The sequence below is a fragment of the Hyalella azteca genome, unplaced genomic scaffold, assembly GCF_000764305.2.
Source record: "Hyalella azteca isolate HAZT.00-mixed unplaced genomic scaffold, Hazt_2.0.2 contig9659, whole genome shotgun sequence".
Taxonomy (NCBI): domain Eukaryota; kingdom Metazoa; phylum Arthropoda; class Malacostraca; order Amphipoda; family Hyalellidae; genus Hyalella; species Hyalella azteca.
In genome coordinates this window covers 1-15,639 of record NW_025939724.1, presented here as the reverse complement: position 1 = coordinate 15,639, position 15,639 = coordinate 1, and positions in this window count along the sequence as shown.

Genomic DNA, 15,639 nt, shown 5'->3' with positions numbered 1-15,639 from the left:
CCTCGAACGAGGTGCATCAGAAGTACGTGTGTGTTCAGCTCACTGTGTGCAATATTTATATTGTTAGGTGACAACGCGAAATTTTCAGTTGCGATTGTACTCAAACAATTTCATTCCAATTTCATACACGAACTTTATTTTCGAGTATTTATTAAGTACAATGAACCTGATTGAGGTAATGGATTTGATGTTTCCGATCAATTCCATACTATTGATGTTATTAAATATTATATTAAAATATTTATTTAAATTTTTACGTGTGATGAATGAGTCAAGAATGAGGTCGTTATTATAGGAAAGTTTTAAAGCCTATTCATTATCAGGGTCGCATTTGAATTATGTCCTATCTTGGTGGCTGTTATGTACGTAGTGTCATTTTAGTATCGATAAAATATAATTTTTTTTAACGTTCACGAATAGAATATTTGCCTTGAAATAATAACTATGTTTTACTACATCAGTTCATTGAGAACAGGCATGTCAAAAATACTTCACTAATGACAACCATTAAAGTGTCGTTTCCTGTAAAAATGATTTTTAAATCATTAGAAATGACTCAAATCTGTCTGTATTCATCAAAGGGGATTGCAATTTCAACTATCGCATTCGGCTGTGAAATTTTCCTGGAGCCGGACGCCGTTCCTCTGCATCGATCGGTCCGCGCGATCGCAAGGTTCCGGCTCCTCTGCATCGACCAGTCCGCGCGATCGCAAGGTTCCGGCTCCTCTGCATCGACCGGTCCGCGCGATCGCAAAGTCTAGGCTCCTGAAAAAAACACGAAGTTCTTCGCATGATTCCCAAGTCCTTGTAATCGTCGGCCAAAGAAACAGGGTGTTGCTTTACTAGACAAATGAAGATGGTTAATTTAACGGCAATATTAAGTCTCGATAGGTCAGCAATTAGCAAGATATATACCAATTATACGGTGAAAATGCAATAAGATAGTAAAATACAAAAATTGAGATGTTGAAACTAGTACACACATTGAAATAAAACATTTTCAAATTTCAAGAAGAATTATTTAGGTTTTTCAGTTTATCAGGGAAACTATAGCGTAGCATTCTTACTATGAATCGTTCCTAAAAATAACTAACAAATAACATATAATATCTGCACAATGACATGAAGAAAAAATTTGCCATGCATTTATTTAATCTCTATTCTAAATTTATTGCGTAAAAATTTTTCATAAGAAAATTTACTTTAAGTAACTTGTATTTCGAGTCATCTTAATTTTTTGTCCATCATACTCTTGTTATGCATGATATTTGCAGTAATATAAGCAATATTTTAATGCAAGACAATATCCCAATACAAGAGGTTTTGCGGATAGTTGCTAGAAAAACCTAATTATTTTTATTTGAAGAGCCAGATTTCAAGTACATGAACAAGTTAAAAAATGCATGTTAGATTGTTTTCTCGTATATGGTCAGAAATTTTCACGAAATAGCCTCAAAATTAGAAAAAATGAAGTGTTAACAGCGCTTGGCTGCTCCTAAAAACACATAGTTTAAATTAAGAGTCATACTCACTGCAATGAATTATAAACGATAGCTAAGTTCTTCTTCATCGAACAGTGAATGCGAAAAACATAGTAACATACTGTATTATGCCAAAACCTTTTCACGATTAATTTTTATTTATAAAAATTTTCAACAAATTCACTCATAATTTTGCAATAAAATGAAAACTCATTGCGCATCGACATTTAAAATAATGTATACAAGTAAAAAAATCACTTCCGATTAGAATCGGCATCACAACTGCTACAACAACAACAACTATAGGCTTTACCAATGAGTTGTACTTGTTTCGATGCTTTGCAAATAGCGCTCGGAGAAAACCTTCCCTATGGTGATGGGATATTGACGATTAAAAACAAAATGATCCAGTACAACTTATCAATAATATTTCTGTTAGTTTACTGCTGGAATTTAAATTTTTTTTTTTTTGGGGTACGTCGTTCGACATAATCTAGATTCCATCAGGAAATGCTTGAAGTTTCGTTTTTTAATTTTGTTACCTAATGGATAACAACACCCGTTCAGCATATTACCGACTAGTTATTATCTATTTGTCATATTAATAAACCATATTAATGCCGATCTCGAGTTCTTATCCATCAGCCCAATTTGCGATCAGTTGTTATTAAACATCTGACGAAATACAGGGTGCGGCGCGGGAACTTACTTATTTGAATTGCGCGCCACGTGGCGGCCATTAGTCCTAGGAAGGTGGCGCCATGCGCAATATGGTGCGCGGGCTATGAAGTTTTTCGTCCACTCAGTTCATAATGTATTGAACAGCATGGAGGTCACCTACAAGATGTAATATTCAAGAATTAAACTTGTAAGTAAACCCAACGAAACTTTAAATGTAGCTCTTTGTAAAAAAGAAAGAATTAAAACGCTATCTTTAATACTTTTTACTTTGTGATTTTTTTAAAAGAGTAAGTTCCCACGCCGCACCCTGTACTTCGCATGTTGCTTAAACATCGCAGCTCAAAATCTTTGTAATAACACAGATTAAATAACTACAATGAACGACTAATCATAGGCACAACCGCGACACGAAAAACGTTCGAGATTGATGATCATGCGTGATGAGTGAGTCATAACCTCAGTTGAGATGGGTTCCCTACTCACTGAATTATTCTGGACTCTGATTGTTGCTTTCCAAGGCTGGAACTGAGACTATAAATCACAGCATAAGTGCGCTCATCCCTGGATATCCACGTGTGTGATCGCGCCTTGCTATTTTAGAAGAATTATTAGATATTTTTATGAGGAGATAAATGTAAAAGCGTTTATATCAAGTAAACGAGATTAATAACAGCATGGTTTTCCAATGCAACCCGGGTTTAATCAGCTATAACATTAAATTTGCATCCATTGAATGAATATGGGATTAAAGTGTTATCGAAGAGACGGTAACATGTATTGAAGTACTTCCGTCAGATAAAACAACTAACAATGGCTTAGATGACTTCAACTGTCATGATAGCGTAAAATATTCAGTAAAAAATGTTACAAGATAATTATAAAGAACATGGCTCTTTGTTCGTAAGATTGTTTGGAATAAAAACTCGTCCAATGTTTGTAAAGGTTTTTGGAAACAAAAAATTTACACTAGAGCACAAATTAGGTACAGGAATCAAAGTTCTGAACAATATCGAAAAACACGTGCAAAAGACACACAAAAATAAATAGGTAAAAACGAATCAAATTACTGAACAATCCGGTGCGAGATTTAGGTGAATTGGACCTACGATCTTTACTTCTGGTCTTATCTAGAGGATCTAGATCGTAAGAATTCTAGAAGCAAATGCAAATATCTTGCAATAATGGTTGACTATAGACTCAAGTGTGAGTCATATTAGCAGATAATCATCATGCATTCTTTTGAACGTCGCACATTAGAACAGCCGTTATGTTGCACATTTTATACGTGTACCTAAGAAGCTCCTCAATTCACGTGCTCCATGTTCCATCATGATAAGAAGAATTACGGGTTTTTTATTCGACTCGTGTTAAATTTTTATGAAATAAGGTGAGGAGAATCGATGACTTTGTCGCGTACATAAGTGGCGTTCCGTCTAAAACTCGAGCATTCTTCAGCTCGACTGGAGGCTATGGACTGGACGACCTGTGAATCTCATGCAATATTCTTTTAATGAAATCACTCGATACGGTAGATTCAATTACGAATATTAAAATTAACGTATTCAGTTTAAATAATACGAAATAAATAACCCGCATTACAGTATTTTTCAGTTCAAAGGTTTTATTGAGAAAACGGAAACTAAAAATTCTGATCATATTTTTTCAAAATTCAGCGGTGGTCAAAAATATGTCTCTTCAGCACCCATCATCATCCTGTCTACGGGTCACGCTGACTGAAGTAATGCATATAATCACCTGAATGTCCAATACATTTCGTTAGACTTGTATACACTGTCATATAAATTTGTGTTCGATATTTTGCTTTTGGTTATTCCGATTTTGGAGGCTGCAATGAAGAGTGAATGGTTTGGATAACTTACGTTGGGGATGGAAAAACGTAAAAAATTATTTGTGTCTAATATATGAATAAAACTACAAATAATGAAAATATTATTGAGATAAATTGATGCAAAATTGAATAGTTGAATTCTCGATTTTATAATATTAGGTTTGCTGAAAAGCCGTTATGGCTTTAATAGAAATGAATCAGGCCTAAAAATAATTTATTGAAGTAGAATTGATTATCTATGCGAAATTATCAGTAATAAGATTATCAGCGTGATATTATCTAAATGTGTACTAGATTATCAGAAGTCATAATTTTAGTCAGCTTAAAATATTTCAAGTTTTTGGATTAATTGATTTTATCCCTCTAAAAACTGAATATATTTTTTCCAGTGGTATCCTTTTTCAATAAAAATGGGCCGCGCGTACGGAGGAATTGCTGTGGACGTCCTCAGGCTGGTGGCGAAGCTAAACCGCTACTGGTAAATAACTTGTCATATATAGTTTATAATATATTTAGCTATTTATTTATTTGTGTGTTTGATGCTTGGAATTGAGAAGAATAGCGAGTCATTGCACAACTGGGAGGAAATAGCCGGGCAAAATCCTGGAAATTTTTTTATAATTGACATGTACTTATTTATCAATTTTAGTTTAAAAGATACAAACAGTTTGCTTCACATCATGAAATGAAAATCAAATTGAAGTTCTTTCTTAAAAATAAATTTAAAATGAGGTATGGTTTTGAAGTATAACTCACAATTTATTTATATTGTCGGGATTCTTGAAGACCGGAATCAAAAATTCTAGAGATTATCGATTTCATTCAGCGCCATGCTAACCAGCAGGCATATTATAATTACTAAGTAAAATTTTTAATGAAACTGAAAATGAAAAATATTGAATAATAAAACCATACGATGATATGACGCTAAATTTTGAATTCGGGCCTAAAACTTTACAGATCAAATAATCAAACAATTTTCCCAATATTAGGTTCGTTGTACCCTGCAAATATTCTTGAATGTTAAAGTTCATATATGATAATAATAACACTAATACTCAATAATTATCCTCGCGTAATCTTCTTTCTACCTGAAATATCCTATGTAATATTTTTAATTTAACTATTCTACTTGCAGTCTCACCTTCATGGAACCTCAAGACAAATTCTGGGGCCTACGACTGCCCAATGGCACCTGGAACGGCATGATTGGTCAGGTCAACAACTCCGTGAGTATCTGAGTCGTGTAGATTCGTTAAAATATTTTTTTCCTTTTTGAAGAATTGCTGGAATTCATCTACTGAATTTATCGATACTTTCTCAAACCTGACTGCAATCATCAAGTGACATTCAAAAACATGCCACAGTTACCCTGTAGCGTTATTGTAGTTTAAGAGAAAATTTGTTTTTGCAGGTTTCCGTGTCAAACATATCGTAACAATTGGCAAATATGATCGTAATATACAAAAGTGTTTTTTCGTAAATTTAACCTGTATTTCTATACAGTGTTATCACGAGAATATCAGTTTTTTCAAGTGTTATCAAGGTAATAAACATTTTCAGTGATTTAGGCTGGACGTTACTTGTAACTATAGCTCTTGGGTGCGGTATCTATATTAAAGTTGTTCAAGTTCTCTACCACGCACGACCTTCGTTCTACGCCATTTCGCTAACGATGCAAAGCAGAGAGTGTCGTAACTCGAAGTTGTACTCGAATTTGTCTTGCATCAGCGACAAGTTGGCGCGACATGACTGACGATCGGACGTTTCTTCAGCATCATGTATGCAGAGCTGTGATCCAACTACAGTAGCGTCACAGGCAACTTCTTGCAGCAGTCCTATTGCCATTTTCGTTTGGCTTTGATACACAACTGATTGACAACAATAAGGTTTCTTTTTATAACAATCATAATTTTCCGTTGTGCAGTGTAGAACTGGACACTACTTTAAAAAAAGTAGACATTCTCTAAACTTACGTCCATTGGTATTTTAAAACATTTTGAATAGTGGAATTGATATGTCTTACCCTGCCGCGAATCCTGACTACATTCGATAGGAAGCTGACTTGAGCGGCACTCTGATCTTCACGACCGAGTCAAGGGCTGAGGTGGTGGACTTCTCAGCGCCGCTGTACTTCCAGGAGCACCGAATTTTGTACAAGACGCCCAATCTAAAACCTAACATCGCTGGATTTCTTCTGCCTTTCACCGGTACTGTAAGTAAATTGTAATTTTACACCGAAAGCGGTGTTCAAGTGAACCTTTTCTTTTGGCCTCTAGGCTTTGCTTTAGACTTATTAAAAATAATGGATTTTTTCGCAACACGTATAGACCACGCATGATAACAAGTGAGAACATTAGAACCCTCAAAGATTTTAAAAACCTATCGACTTTTATAGCCTATAATTCAAGGGTCTACCTCAATACCTCAATATCTATCTCTACCTCTTTTGCTTTCTGCCAAATCTATGTAAAACCTAAAAACTAGCCCATGACTTCTTGCCAATGCAATGGTGGAGCGCTAAAAGCTATTGAATTAATAAATAATATTCTTAATTCATGTTTAAATTTAACAAAAAATTAAATTCCTGTGCCTCTTGAAATTCGCGCCTCTTAAAATTTCTGTTTTAAAGAGGGACGTAAAAATACTGACGTCGTGTAAACATTTATATAATGGTGCGACTGTCTATAGTTGTTGCCTTGCAAAAAGCTGTTTCTACTCGCCGTCAGTTATAAACTTATAAACATAATAAATGATCTGTTTCGTCTGTTACTCAAACTAGATTGTAATTAAGTCAATTTATTATTTTTTTACGCCATAATTATTTTAAAGCAATGCTTATCAATTTATAGCGATGCTAATCTTCATTCAATGCTAATCATTGAATGAAGAGATTCATGACAAAATTGATGCTTCGAATGAATCATTTTACTGAAGATTTCACTTTGAAAATTTCAAGCATACGTTTTGGAAGAATCGTTGAGGAATAACGATTGAATTAACGGTATCATTAAGAATCAAAAATTATATTGAACTTCATCCATAAATCACGTGTATAATTGTACTTATTAGGTTTGGCTGTCTATTGCAATCATGTTCATCGCTGTCACGGTGGCTGTGGCAATTCTCTTCCTCCTCTACGATGTTCATTATAGAACCTGGGGACAAACGAAGGGGTGAGATCATATGGCATTCCACTTTGATTTATGAATAATGTACAGTTATTTCTACATATGGTCATCTACAAAGATGCAAGCCGCCATAAAATGTAAACTTTGGAAATTTGAATATAATTTAGATACATCATGCATCTCAACATATAACATTGATATAATCTTATACATACAGAATGTACAGAAATTTATTACAATTCTCAATGACGTAACATAAATTCGGACGAAGTACTGAAAAATGTTGCATGTTAATTACCGCCACAGAAATTCAGTCCCGACGCCATCCGCAATTCGTGAGCCGGGGTGGAGGGCCTCTCACTTCACCATCGGGATGCTTCTTTCGCAGCGTGAGGACAATATAAAGATATTAGTGCACTAATAAAGTGATCGCAGTTTTTAAATTCTGCAGTCAAAATTAACATCGAACAATTAATCGCACCGGTAAAATTTTTTTCCAGGAAATATTAAATAACGGAGGTCACAGGAACATTATTAAGAACCTACCTTGGAACCTTTCCTCCAGAGGGAGTGACGTCTAACGATCTTAATTTTGTTTGGAAATTGAAACACTTTGGAAATTGAATAAAAAATAGCTTTAGGAATTGCTGAAAAATTATCTAGAGGGAAGGTTAGGCTTACAAATATTCAGCATTTTAATTAAAAAAGAACAAAATAACTTCATGACATTATACAGTATGGTACGTATGTTACAAATTTTTATGGAATTGGTAAACTTAGAATGTGCTGCACATTACAAATACTGCATTAATTCTAGTCTGAAAATTACCCAATAGAATTTAATGACTGGAGCTTTAGAAAATCATATTTTCAACCCGTGGAAATGATATCGGATAAAACAATGTTTATCGCAATTATTATATAATCCGTTAGCTCCTCGCTGGAACCCCAACGGGGCGCTGGTGGTGCTGTTCATGACGGCGCTGTGGATGTTCATTTCGTTCATCGTGGCCAACGTGTATCGGTCCAACCTCGTGTCCATGCTGGTGCTGCCCAAGATAGAAGTGCCCTTCGAGACGCTCGATGAGCTCGTCAACCAACACGAGTACAAAATCGTCATGGCTGCAGGCGGTGCCTTGGAGCAAAAAGCCAGGGTAACATATTCGTTTTCGTGCTTAGCTATGGGCTCACTATAATATCCCCATGAATACTACCGTCGATATGAACCAGATCACAAATTTTAGACTCTAGCGATGCTTATTCGAACGCGGATTACTTATCTCTGTACAGATACTTGTCTGGTGCTCTTGTTGTAGTCGTATCACTACTCAAAATCTTCTTTATTCTTTCACAATGTTTTCTTGACCAGCTCGAAAATTTACTTCGCTTGGGAAGTCATTTCCCCTTCCTGCGTCACATCTATCGATTGCCAATACATTGTTGAATGATTCATCATCAAAAGCATTAGAATCCGTAATACAAATCATATTTTCTGAAACTAATATTCATTGCTTGCATGGAAATCCCGAAAAATGACTTTATATTCCAGAAAATAATTGAATCCCTGCCAATACAATATGGTATTCCTGCATCAGCTGCAATGAGTACGTGTCTGAAAATTTTCCTAGAATATTATGGCACTCTCATTATCCTATTGGCAAATCAATACTAAATATAAAAATATTTAGTCTTCTATATTCTAAGCCGTATATTTTTCTTTTTTATCGCCGACCAGGAATCACCTCCAGACTCGGTTTTAGGCAAATTAATCAGAAACGTCGAAGTGAGCGTCGACTTCGATTACGTGTATCAAACCCTCATCAACAAAAAATACGCGGGCATTGGCAACGAAATTCAACTAGACGTCGTGCGACATTTTCGCTACAGTCAGGTAGCGAATATAGATTTTAACCTCATCTATTTAAAAAAATGGGTTCTAAAAATACTTATTTAACGTCGTTTGCCCTGTTGTATTTTCTGATGAAATTAACTTGTGTTTTCTGTAGGTCTATCTGTCGGATTAAGAGTTTCTTAGAATGGATTGATTTTGTTGTTTTGGCAAATTTGCATTTTCCATCTGTGCCAAATCAGCAAGTTTAGTTTTCTAATAACTATTTTATAGACAGTGTTATTAACTACTTAAAATAATATCCATATTGTTGCAGAAAAGTGCTCGTAGATTCCGTTAATTTGTGTCCGGTAATAGATGTTTGTGAGTTAATTTTACGTTTGTATCTTTGAATACCTTTCAATTGTTTAACATTAATAATTTTTTACTCAAATTAAAAGTTCAGCCAAATAGAACAGGAATTTTCAGTTAAGTTGGCAAGAAATGAGATTCCGCTATATGCATACTCCATCACTAGAATCAATAATTTTTTAGTTAATATGGAAATATAACGTTAATTAAATAACTTTTCCCCGATATGCAGACAGCTCAGTGTCCATTCACCGTCACCAAGAAAGGGTTCGTCACGGGCATTCAGATGAGCTACGTCTTCCAAAAAGGATCACCGCTTAAGCCAAAATTTGATAAAGTGTAAGCACTCTCAGCAGTGCAAATTCGCTTAGTGATTTCGTCTTTTATTCTCAGTATATATAAAAGGATTTTAGATGTTGTTTTAAAATTAGGTATGATGAATAATGAAGCCTTAACGCTAAACTTTCCCATTCGTTTATTTATTTGAATGTGTATGAAATATTTATTGCCGCATGGAAGGAATCTAAATTAAATATTATTTAAATATAATCTAAATGAAATATTATAGCCAAAAATATCAGTAGCCGAGTTATCGAGCTATGGCAGCTCACGAAATTTATTCGAAATGCAACACAGCTAAGAAACTTTGCTCTGCGATGACGCAAATATAAACTAAACTTTTTTTCAACTTTTTTCAACTTAAACTTTTTTTTTTTCAAATTACTTGATGCGCACCTCATGATTAAAATCAGTGTTATTGATGCACATGAAAAATTCTGAGCACTAATTGTTAAATTGGTACGTCTAAGAGAACTTGCTATATTTTAAGCTTAGGAATGTTGGGTATAGCTCGGGAGCGATTACGGTTATCGATGAAATTTTTAGCTGTGGGAGCGCCTAGGGTTACCGATGAAATTTTTGGTTTTGTTTACGGTTGAAAAATGGCTTACTGCACTTTCGAAGGAATTTCGAGCAATATTACATTTGAAGTTTGTTCCATCAATTCCTCAGCATAAACGATCTGCGTGAGGCCGGACTGCTGGACCAATTCTTGGACCGTGCGCTCTCGAACGCCTCGCATTGCCGCAAAAAAGTCAACAATTCCAACGAACTGCGCGCGCTCTCCTTCTGGGACGTCGCCGGGATGCTTTCTCTATTTCTCGGAGGTATTGAGATTACAAATTTTGTAACTACAATGAATTAATTTTATAAAATTGAATTAATATCAGTAAATGTAGGTATGCTGATTTACTTTTTATTTAATCAGACTTTATTGTCGTTAGATATGACTGATATAAAGGTTGTAGATATTTGGGACTTTGAATTGATGTTTAAAATGCAACCTCGATAAATATTAAAACATACCTTATTACTTAATCCCAACAATGTATGAAATCTGTTCGTGTTCCCTGTTAACTGTTCTTTATATCTGTTTGAATTACGAAATTGTTTATGTTGACTATTGTATCATAATGAATTTCTGAACAATAATGAAATATATGTCTAGTTTGTTTCTTCTACCTTGAAACAAAATTCATAAGGATATAAGGATTAAGGGATTAACTTTGACTGTGAATAGCTCAACATTTTTACAACTATCAAATGAGGCATATCGATCTTCCTATACCTTGGCATTAATATAGGAATAACATTTTAATCATCCAAACAATAACAATGAAGTTACCTGATCAATAACTCCGAATATTTCTCTCAGGTATCGCCGTTTCAACCTTTGCGTTTCTGTTGGAAATTTTCCTGAAACCGGACACTGTTCCGGCTCCTCTGCATCGGCCGGTCCGCGCGATCGCAAGGTTCCGGCTCCTGGAGAGAACAGCGAAGGTCTTCACGAGGCTCTTGAGGTCTTGCAAACTTCCGCCTGGAGTACCGAGTGTTGTTAAGGGAAATTTGCAAATAAAAAAAATGGGGTAAAGGCAATGAAGGAGCAATCAATAGAATTCTAGCGGCTAAATTTAAAATTCGAGATACAAATTTTGGGGTCATAACTTTCCTGTAATCAAAAGTGCAATAATAAAATTTAGATATCTCAACATAACCAACTAATAAATTCACATGCATGACTTGACTGTTTGTGGTAAGAGCAATTACGTGAATTATGCAACGAAAACATAATAAATAGCTTCAAATTTCATTCAAAATCTGTATGGAACACTAACACAAATAATAGTGATCGATGATGATGAATTCTAAGGCGTTATAAAAGTTAAAAAAATTCAAATCTTACAAAGTGATGCATAAGTAAAATGTTATCCTTTTAATAGTATAAATTTCATGAGCATCATTATTAATAAATAGACTAATATGAGCTGTCAAGCTGAGACAAATTAAACTTTGTTGAGATTTAACTTGACAAAATTATGACTTATGAAGTATACGAATAATAATTATATGTTGAAATTTGCCTTTGATCAAAAAAATAATATATTGATCCTAAGTACTGATGAGAAGTTTTAACCTTCGTTATCGAATTAGTTGGGATGGCTACCATGTAAGTTTTATTTGAATCGATTTTCTGGTAGAATATTGATTATTGGTAATATAATATATAGAATATTGAGTATTGAATTTTGGAAGCTATTCGAACTCAATATTCTATAGCTACCAAAGTCACTTGTGAAAAGATCCGGTCAAAAGGCCTGTTCTTAGATCTCTTGTGAACAAGTCACGAAAAGTACAAGAGTTGGCTAATTCTTCAGCGCGGACAGCGTCACGATATGATATGATATGATATGATATGATATGATATGATATGATATGATATGATATGATATGATATGATATGATATGATATGATATGATATGATAACCTATATCTGTAGACACATTAAATCCCATGCCCACAATATTAATTTTTTTATCCAGCTGGTGAACAGTTTACGATGTATATATGTTCGCATCTAAATTCAATGCTCAAATTATGTGTCAGGAGATGTTTAATGATAAATTTATGTTTAGTCTTGCACTAAAGAACTGTTTCAAATAATTAGTTGCCGAAGATTTTATAAATTGATTTATCGTTTAATATAATTTGAAACTAATATTAGAAGTATGAACACAAACTCGTATCGCCTATTGATTATGCTTCACCCTATTCATCCAGCGGTTAATTAGCAAATAATGTTGTAAACGTGTGTATAAGGCTTTTTTTCAAATTAAAAATAAATAAAATCCATTTACTTAATAATTTTCAAGTGATGTTGTCGTCAATAATCCTTGATTGATTTAATTCCTGATTGATTACTTCTATACTCGTTTTCGTCACCTTAACTCTAAATAAGATTTGATGGATGTCAAAAGACAGAACTTATGTTCAAAAGACGCCCGAAACTTCCAGCCAACGTGTGATTCTTAGTGATTCATAGGTCGACAAATCTTGAAAATGGTGGAAGTGATTTTCTGAACGGTAACCAAAATACACAAACTAAAAAATTGTAGGCAATGTATCTTATTATTTAAGGGGACGGAATACGAACCGTCATGACAAAAAAAAATTATTTGTGCAACCAATGAAGTGTTGTGTCATGAATGCACCGATATTTTCCAAATGAAAAATAACTAAACACAGAGAAACTCATGGTTTAGCTGGTGTTTCATGAACGAGGCAAAGTTACGTAACTTGAATGATCAAAACGGGGAAAAAATAGACGAGAAGTTTTTAAATGGCGCTATTTTTTATTTTCATTGTTGCTTTTCTATCTAAACTAAAGCAAAAAATCCCACCTCATTCATAAAATATAGATTTATTGGTTGAAAATCAATAACGTCTAGGAGATTAAAGTTAATGTAAAACAATATCTCATTCAAAGCTTCATGCTCATCCATTCAAGTAATAAAGAACTGCAATAAAATAATTTTACATGGAAATAGCGGCTGATATCCTTATATTTTAGCGCAAATCATATATCTACTCATTAACTTTACAATGAGAGGCTATATTCAATCGATGTTGACTATGCCTAGCCAATCCTTCATCAGTAACAAACAAATTAAATCAGTACTCACTGCAGTGAGTGACCGCATTTCTCGTCGACGAAAACGTGCAGTCACGGACAGTCGGACAGACAGACGGACGGACGAACATGGCGAGCACAATAGCGCCTTTTTTCCATAAATGAGAAAATGCGCAAAAAAGGCTGATCAACTGCACAGTTAGAAATTCTCACCGTGATCTCGGCAGACCAGCGTCAGAACTCTTCGTTTCATGCGATGTCGTTTCGTGCAATCGAGTCGAGTCGGCCACTTCAGAGCTGAAAAGTGACAGGTTTCGGCAGGTTTTCTGAACTGTCATTCACTACCTTATTTAAGATCAGCACAAGCTTTAATACAATTAAAACCTCTTTTATTGAACTCGAGTTTAAATTTTGGAAAATTTCCTAGTGCCGCAGACTACTTGATTGCAGTTTTAATACAGCACCTGGCATGCAATGCTTCATTACAAGCTCAAAAAATTTCCCGCTATCAAGTTATGCATGGACCTCATCCAATAGGTGCAGTGGATGTTGTCTTGAATAACCCCCTCTATAATTACAAGGCTGCAGGGCTCCTATAGTAAACACTTAAACACTTAAACACACATATCCACACTCGGGGATAAAAAACAAATTCAATCCTATTGTATTATATAGTTCATCAACTTGTGTAGGTACTTGTTTAATAGTACCAGAAATAAAAATTTTTACTTCGGATGATTACTTTTCATGTTGCTTAAACATCGCAGCTCAAAATCTTTGTAATAACGCAAATTAAATAACTACAATGACGATTAATCATAGACCAATGCATTTGTCTGCATGTTAAATTTTCACGCGAAGCAAAGATAGTTTTTTTCAATTATACCCGCCATTCTTTTTAATACACAGACATGCCAATATAACTGCCAAAAGTAAAAACGCTGCACGCAAGTTTTTCTATAATATTAAAAAAATGTATAGAATAACATGAAATGTCACAGAGATTTCAGCATTTTGTATTGTAATAAATTAAGAAAAGCAAATTGCAATTCATTAATCAATTATATTTTTTCATACATTTTCTTACTAATGTAATTAGATTTGATAGATATGAAAAGACACGTTCCAGTATTTTTTTTAAGTTTTAACAGCTATTTCATTGAATTCAATGAGTTTAATAAACCTTTTCATTGGGTCTTACGAACCGCTTAATGTGAGCTGAATGAGTCCGTTTAACAATCCTGTCTTCCACGTTTCCACAGAGGATCTGAGGATGGTAAGGTTTGTTATTAACGCACAAATTAACATTTTAACTTAAGTTTAAATATGAAGAAAATTGACTTTATACATCAAGACATCTAAGAGAAATTAAGTTTAAGGACATTTGAGTTAGAAATAAATACATACCTGATAGATATTTAGGTATAAGGAAAAATACCTAGCATATTTTAAACGTGAAACTCAATTTAATCATTCGAAGGTCGTCCAGAATGATATGTTTTTTTTTGTAAGCCTTTTTTCACGTCTTTAATTCACTTCAGGACATGAAAATTCCTCATGAGTTAATGTTTATCATCGGCCTCATCCAGCCGTTATTCGACAGCTTTATAGAATGCGTCATTAGACTACATTTTCAGATGCGAAAAAATTTGTGGTCGAAATGCACGTGTTTCATCTAAAATTGAAATGGATTACCTACTTACGTAATCATTCAGATGAGTAATTGTAGCCTATACGACTGGAGCGCAGACACGTTACCACGTGAATGGAATTGTCAAATCCAGATATCCATGAGCAAGATGGTTATTTTATTGTCGATAAATCTTGCAGAAATTGTCAGGAATTCTTCTTGAAGATAAATTTCACAGCGCTTACATTGAGTGGAGTTGATGAATTATAGAAACAGATTGAGAACACTTAGACTTGCCAGGCATGTTGAAATGATCTAAGTAGCCTTGAAAGTTTAATGAAAAGATGTTGATGAGATAGACGACCATGCATAGCTTTTTTAGCAACTTTGATTTGAAGAATTCATAGATTCTAGGACCTTGAGGATTTTTTCATAGATTTATCAAGTTTTACATCTTTAGTTTCCTATAAATACGCAGTATCGAGGGACCAATGATTATACAACGTATTATTACACAGATGAGAATGATACATTTATAATATTGTGAATCGCGTTGAACAACATTATAGGTCGCAATAGTCGAAAGTTTTAAACGAATGATTCATTCTTGCAATAGATTTTTTACATTTCCAGCAATCATTGAGCACTTGAACACAGAAGTTAGGTTGGACTGGTTACACGCGTGGGACCCCGAAAAAA